Here is a 7,683-nt window from a genome sequence, read left to right on the forward strand (position 1 = left end):
CTGTCTACGATAAGTTCGGGTTCTGGGGGAAGGAGGTTTTCTTCAGCCTGGATCTGAAGGGCTGGTCTTTCCCTAATCCTCCTAAATGGGTTGGAGGAGGAGGAGATTAGTGTTTAACGTCCCGTCGACAACGAGGTCATTAGAGACGGAGCGCAAGCTCGGGTAAGGGAAGGATGGGGAAGGAAATCGGCCGTGCCCTTTCAAAGAAACCATCCCGGCATTTGCCTGAAGTGATTTAGGGAAATCAAGGAAAACCTAAATCAGGATGGCCGGAGACGTGATTGAACGTCGTCCTCCCGAATGCGAGTCAAGTGTGCTAACCACTGCGCCACCTCGCTCGGTAAATGGGTTGTGGACGGTTCGTACATGGCTGGCGTGCGGTTAGTACGATAAGTGATGACGACCGAGTTAGAGAGAATAGGGCAACGGCCTTACCGCAGTGAATACACCGGTTCCCGTCAGATCACCGAAGTTAAGCGCTGTCGGGCGTGGCCGGCACTTGGTTGGGTGACCATCCGGGCCACCATGCTCTGTTGCCATTTTCCGGGGTGTACTCAGCCTCGTGATGCCAATTGAGGAGCTCCTCGACCGAATAGTAGCGGCTCCGGTCAAAGAAAACCATCTTAACGACCAGGAGAGCGGTGTGCTGACCACACGCCCCTCCTATCCGCTTCCTCAGATAAGGATGACATTGCGGTTAGATGGTCCCGATGGGCCACTTGGGCCACTTGTGGCCTGAAGACGGAGTCCTTTGTATTCTATAGAGAGTATACAAAATGTAAACAGCCAATCGCAAGAAAATCGTCAAGATGAGGAATTTGTTCAAAAATGGTTCAAATGGCTCTGAGCTAAGAGACTTAACTGCTGAGGTCATCAGTCCCCTAGAACTTAGAACTACTTAAACCTAACTAACCTAAGGACATCACACACATCCATGCCCGAGGCAGGATTCGAACCTGAGACCGTAGCGGTAGAACGGTTCCAGACTGTAGCGCCTAGAACCGCTCGGCCACTCTGGCCGGCGAGGAATTTGTTAACTAAAATGTAGACTGGAGAGTTGGGAAGTCTTTCCTGAAGATACTTCGATGGAGCATAGCCTTGTGTGGAAATGAAACGTGGACGATACACAATTCAGGCAAGAAGAGAATAGAACCCTAAGAAATGTGATTTTACAGAAGAATGCTGAGGATTGGATGGGCAGAACATGCAACCAATGAGGAGCTATTACGTAGAATTGAGGACAAAAGAAATTTGTGGCACACCTTGACTAAAAGAAGACATCGGTTGATAGCACACATTCTGAGACATCAAGGGATCAGTAAGGATGTAAGTTGCAGTGTTTATTAGGAGATGAAGATGTTTGTGCAGGATAGAGGGCATGGAGAGCTGCATCAAAGCAGTATTTGTAGTGAAGACAACGTCAGCAGATTTTCCCATCAGAGCCAGTGTTTCTAACGTCTGTCGCAGAACAAATTCTAAAAGTCCTGCCGAAGTCTTTATCAAACAGAAACAGCAAATGTTCATTGAAAATGCTTACTTTCTGCTCCTGTTTCGGATTGGTCACAAGGTCCGAATGTAAAACGGAGCAGTTTGGAGCTCACGAAATTCAGGATCCGCGAACAGCACTTGCGGGGTGTGGAAGTCGTGTGTCCTCTGGGGCGAAGGTGGTTTTTTTCATAGTGAATTTGGGGAGTAGGACATCCCTGGTGATTAACCAATGCAGTACGCAAGTCTGACAGAATCCTAACTCCGTTCCCGTGCCCGGGCTTGGAGTTCTACTTAGCGACTTTCCCGTTTTTCAGATGTCAAATGTGTGTGATTTTCTATTGGACCAAACTGCTGGGGTCATCGGTCCCTAGCCTTACACACTACATAAAATAACCTATGCTAAGAACAACACACACTCACCCATGCCTGAGGGAGGACTCGAAACCCGACGGGAGTGGCGGTGCAGTCAGTGACATGGCGTCTCTAACAGCGTGGCCACTCCGCGAGGCTCCTGTTTTTCTCTGCCAATGTTGCGAATTAGTGATCGTGGTCTTATTCGTTAAAAGAGAGCCACAGAGCAGAGCTCGGAGCCTTAGCCAGCTGAAGATGATGTTACATAAAAGTGATGGATTTAGTTAGTGATAAATCATGCCAATAAATTTCATTTGTTTCGGTGCAAATTTCAGACTGGTGTTTTTGTGTGACTCCTTGCCTAGGGTCCGTGAACTGTACTCCCGTTTCGTTGCTGTGGTTATTACCGTTGAGAGTCGCCACTAGCCAGGTGGAGGAGATGTATGAACTGCTAGTGGAGTGGATTTTACAGCCCACTGAAACTTTGGTTGGTTCGTTGGTTGTTTTGGGGGATGGGAACAAACACTGATATCATCGGTCCCATCCAATTAGGGAAGGATGGGGAAGGAAGTCGGCCGAATCCTTTCAAATGAACCATCCCGGCATAGGAATCTTTCTGACAGCAGGATAGGTTGCGAGGTGCCGGGTGGTGAAGAGATTGTACCTGTTTAATCCTGACGAATTTTGCATGAGAACGAGACATGCACTCGACCCCCTCCTTACCTACCACCTAATTAATTATTCGCATAAAGGTAACGAAAGAAAGTGATGGTGGACGCTGCTAGTTGGTAAAATAAGGAGCGCACGCTCAATAATTTAATAAACATCACAATCTACTCAGAGAAAAAAGGACAACTTTGTCATAATAAACAGGAAATGGGATTCTGCATATTCTACGGAATAATATGCGGATTAAATATTACAATGAGATCTATTATACATCAGTACATAAAGGCACATGATTATCGACACAAACAGTAGGTTAAAGGATAGGGTATACTGAACTATTACGAGAATAAGAGTTGGCTCGAGAACAAGGTGCAATAAATTGAAGCTAATGACTGTAGGTCCTATTGAATCAAATATTACTCTCCTGAATATATTGCAGTATCGCGATTAGAAGTGAGAGCTCAAATAGGACGACATGGAGAAAGAGGAAAGGTGGACTTGTAGCAAAGCGAGCGCGCGTGCTGTTGAGGACTTCAGTACAAAACTGATAGGTCCTACAATGCTGAAGCCGCAAAATACTTTACAAATCTTTAAATTTGTAGCAGATCGTCGGTAGGCAGCGTTCTGATGATGTAGGTGCCGACTTCTGCTGTGCAGCAACTCTGTTTCAACCCCTTGGCCTCGAAGGCTGTCCGACAGTTCTAAGTTTTACCGAAAAAGTGCGACTAAGTCGCAAGACCGTCCGACTCCGACGAAGATCAGATCACGAATGCCCTGCACCCGCGCAACGCAAGAGCACAGCCAACATTGCTCAACTCCCTACTGTCATCGAAAACCGAAAATCAACATTCAGTGCTGATTCCAAAATTACCCCACACTGTCTCAGAATACCATTCGCGCCAATAGAGATCGTTCCCTCCAGTTTCGAGCAGGGCTTTATGACGTCAGCTAGCCTCAGTTTAAGTTGAACAATCATGCCCCTGCTATTCAGGTGAGGGCACTGAACTTGCCGTTTGACTGGCTACGTAAACAAAATGCCTAGGCCACCGGCCATCCGGTGCCAAACAGTCGCGCCCAGCAGGGCACGGTCCACAAGTATTCTCAGAATCATAAGGACAATGCAGTCAGTCGGTGCCAGAAATCTTCGTTCCAGACGCGCTGGAACGGTAAACACATAAACTGTGGCGGACTCAGACGTCTCATAGGTACAGTTTCGCCCCGCATACAATAGGCGAAACTGGACCGATGTCAGTCGTTCCGCCAGGCGCTTAAGCCCATTGATGCACGACTGTCTCAGTATTCACAGAAGTGCAGCCCCCAACCGGAAACGCAGTGTGCTGCGACCTCCGGAGCTCTCCTCGCACAGGCCACCCAGGGAAGTAACCCAACATGCATGATAATCAAGTGAAAAGTATTTTGAGCTCTCAGTACAAATACTCTCATTACAATAACCTTATTCGGCCTGTTACCACCGTGCAATGACATAAAACATTAATAAAATCGATGAAGATGAGAGGCGACGTGCAAAAGAGGGCATGGAACCTCTCAAGGTGCAGGGCTTTCATTATTTACACCGGAGAAATTTTCTTTTATCCCATTCTATGATCACAAACAATCTTATCCTCAGACTATAAATTTCGATCATGGTGACTAACCTCAGATTTGTCTACAACATATCCTAATGTAAGAAAGCCAAAGTTGGTCATCAAGAGAATCAAACAAAATCAGCAGGGTACCGTGAAACATAGCTAAAAGTACGCTGCAACCTAGGCCATAGTATAGAGTCATCAAGTAAACGGTGCTACTGTTACTGTTATTGCTGTATTGGAATGGTAAGAAGCTTAACCATGTCTCGCAGATCAAAGAGAGGCTGGCGACCCTTATTATTCGATTTGATAGGGTAGCCGAGCAATGAATTGATACGGGCGCACCAACAAACGTTTCCATTGAAACCCACGGAGCCTTGCGTCGTGGAATTCGTCCCCCGCGCTGCACGGCGAGAAGAGCGCGTGGGTTCAAGCCTCGGCTGTGCGGCGCCCGGAAGCTCCGAGAGTTACGGACGAAAGAAAGGTTTCAATGTCAAATATTATCTTCCTTCTGGATTTTTCTCTTTTTATATTGGTTTTATTTTGTAATGAGACGTTCTGGAGTTCCACAGCGGTAGTTCAATGTGCCTGTGAGTCTCACGAACTGAGCAAAAAAAGGAAAAAAATCACCCACCGATTTCACGTCTTGAACATGAAAAATTAATGACACCTCTACTCGTTGAATAATCTTTCATACAGAGTATAACAGTCAAATCTTTCCACTTGTAACCTCCCCCTCACTTATCGACCACAATGACAGTGAAAAATTAAACCGCGTGCACCTAATGGAAATTTGGGAAAAAGCAATCGTCACCGAAGTTAATTTGTCGGTAAAGAGGGAGGAAAGGGTTACATCTAACTGAAAGGAAAAATGCAAATGAAATTGGTGGAAATTAATTTTGAGAAAAGGGTAAAATTAATAAAGGAAGTAAATGTGCGGTCGTTACGTTAACAATTAATTGGCGTTAATTAGATATTTGAGATTTGGGGAAAATTACGGTCGCCAGTCATATGGACAACTACTATAATAACTTAAAATGAAAGATTAATGCACATATAATTAGCACTAAAAGCGTGGCAACTGAAGGTTCACACGTGTTGTGTGAAAACTGAATGTTTGTCAGAAGTAATAAATTTCGCTACACTCTGACTTAATTTAGCAAAAGAATTAATAAAACCGGAAAATTGAAAGTTAATTTAGTGACTTAAATTAATAATGAACTCTGTTTCTGAAGCACTACGAAATTCAATAAAATAAGGTTAGTCTTCAGCTACCTCAACAATCATTTCAATAGCTACTTGAATCTACGTAATTTAGAAATAAGAGGTTTAACTTTGAACTTGAATTAAATGATTCTGAACAATTAACAATAGTAAAACTCAGTACGTACCAAGCTGAGCAGCAGTCACAGGTAAGCTAAAATATGGTAACAAAACTCGCGCTCTTAATTTGTGCTTGTGTCGGCAGCCAGCTATGAATACTTTAACTGAACTTTGAAATTAAACCAGTGAAATGGAATGATATTACTTTAATGCTGGCGTTTGAATTTCAACGACACTCGGGTTCATTCCGGAAAAGGAAGGGACCCTGCTTAGTAATGCAATTGGGACAATGAGCAACAAAGGTTCATGCTACGTTGCTGTAATTTTGTGAGGCAAACTGAACCGTTTGAAAAGCTGAGGTCTGCCATACAGTTCTAAAACTTTGCGTGCTTCCAGTCTTCCTTGTTGGTTGATTGAAGGTTTAAAGTCGTCGATCGAGGAGTCACTCATTGTCGGCCGTCGCTGTTGCAGAAGCTGGATGTTGGCGCGCCTTCTTCTCGACACGGTCACCAGGCGAAACGGGCTCTTGATGTGCGCCAGCTATGCTTCCCGTCCGCGACACCGTGTCAGAAACTATCATAGCAAGTCGAGCGCAATTATATGCTGCCAAACCCCGAAAGCGCGGAAACTCGCGGGAGCGTCACACAACACACCTGCTCCACCGCCCACTCCAGCCAGACTCCCTCTGCCCGCGCTCCATGCGGCAGAGTTAACACTACCAAAGATCCTAAACACTTTGATTTTCCACACGACCTATCGATGTAATCGTTCGATAGCATAGTTTTCCCTAGGCAACACCCAGCGTAAAAATACAAATAGTACTTACAAAACAAACCAATTATACATCGACATAAATGCATATATATAGTAAAACAATTACAATATATAAAGACACAGATATGTCATATCTTCAGGTAACAAAATAAGGAAAAAAATTTATAGTACAATAGATGGAAATAGGAGGATATGCATTTCCGGCGTTACACACTGAGAAGTCCCTAAATTCATCTCATTGAGTCTAAGTGGAAGTACCTGTATTGCAAAGGGACAGCCGAGGCAGTGGAAGCACTCACTGAAATAAACAACTGTGACTGATCCACTGTCTTCGCCGCAAAATACCTCATCCTCGATGGCAGAGTCTATCACGAATACTAGCCTGACAACTCAGGATTTTTCTTTCCAGTACAAATCGCAGAGTAAAAACTGCTAAAATACTTGAAGAGCGCTCATTGTGTATTCCTTAGCTGTCTGCAGATTGGTACACTGATTGTTATCTCGTCGCTCATTGGGTAAACCAAAAGTACAGACGAATAGCTGCTGCAGCTCCCAAAATACGAAAATGCTGTGCAAAATGGCGGAGTCGCATGGGTAGCAGATTCTTCATGCTCGCGTACACTTCCAGGACCCAACGGAACTTCCTGACTGTCCTGCCGACAAACAAGAATGGTCGCAGGCATCTGATGAGTCCTTAGAATTTCGCGGCCCTTGAGTAGCTTAGGGAAAGGAAAGAGCCCTGTGTTCCAAAGCGGCCAGGCCTCACAGGCACGAGGATCACTCGCCTGAGCTGTCACACACTAGAAAAAATATTGTAACTTGGCTGCAACATTCACATCAAGTGTCTGTTCTCCCAGCACAGTTGAGGAAACACAAATATTTTCAGACAAAACAAAGATCGTGCAGCGACCTGTAAGAGACCAGTTATGTGACAAGTAGTACGAGAAACTCCCCCTAAAAGACAGAACGTCCCCTGTCTTCAACTCCACTCTCCGTACGCTGCGCCTTAAACGCCTGTTTGAATCCGCCGCTGCACTCGACGTCTCGTATCAACTGAAAAGAGGTTAAACCGCGTCTCGTAGGACCACACTGCAAGTCTGCAGCCAGCTTCTCTCCAGTGTCTATGCCGTTTAGCAGATATAAGACGTGCAGATTTCTGTGCCGCCGTGAGCTACGGCTTTTTGTGAGACAGGCGACTCCAAATACCCATTGAATGCATAAAGCGCACTCAAAAACTGGTTGATATAGAGCTACACTGACGGCCAATAGAAATTTCTATGGGGTTGTGAAACGGACTGTCATTAACGACGATGACATTTGAGCCGTGCTCCGGCTCGTGTTTGTGCCGTTGTCAGGTTGGCGACGTGTATTGGGATTTGTCACCTCTCGTTTTCTTAGTCTGTTCACTGGCGCCACGACGTTTGCTCGCTTTGTCTGTCCGTGAGTGGCAGCAGCGGCGTAATCAAAAATGTTCAAATGTGTGTGAAATCTT

General features: G+C 45.3%; 1 pseudogene; it reads left to right on the forward strand.

The window, feature by feature from the left end:
* Positions 1-421: 421 nt before the first annotated feature.
* Positions 422-539, forward strand: LOC126413682 (5S ribosomal RNA; annotated as a pseudogene).
* The last annotated feature ends 7,144 nt before the right edge of the window (positions 540-7,683 follow it).

Source organism: Schistocerca serialis, chromosome 7 (genome assembly GCF_023864345.2).
Source record: "Schistocerca serialis cubense isolate TAMUIC-IGC-003099 chromosome 7, iqSchSeri2.2, whole genome shotgun sequence".
In the NCBI taxonomy this organism is placed as follows: domain Eukaryota; kingdom Metazoa; phylum Arthropoda; class Insecta; order Orthoptera; family Acrididae; genus Schistocerca; species Schistocerca serialis.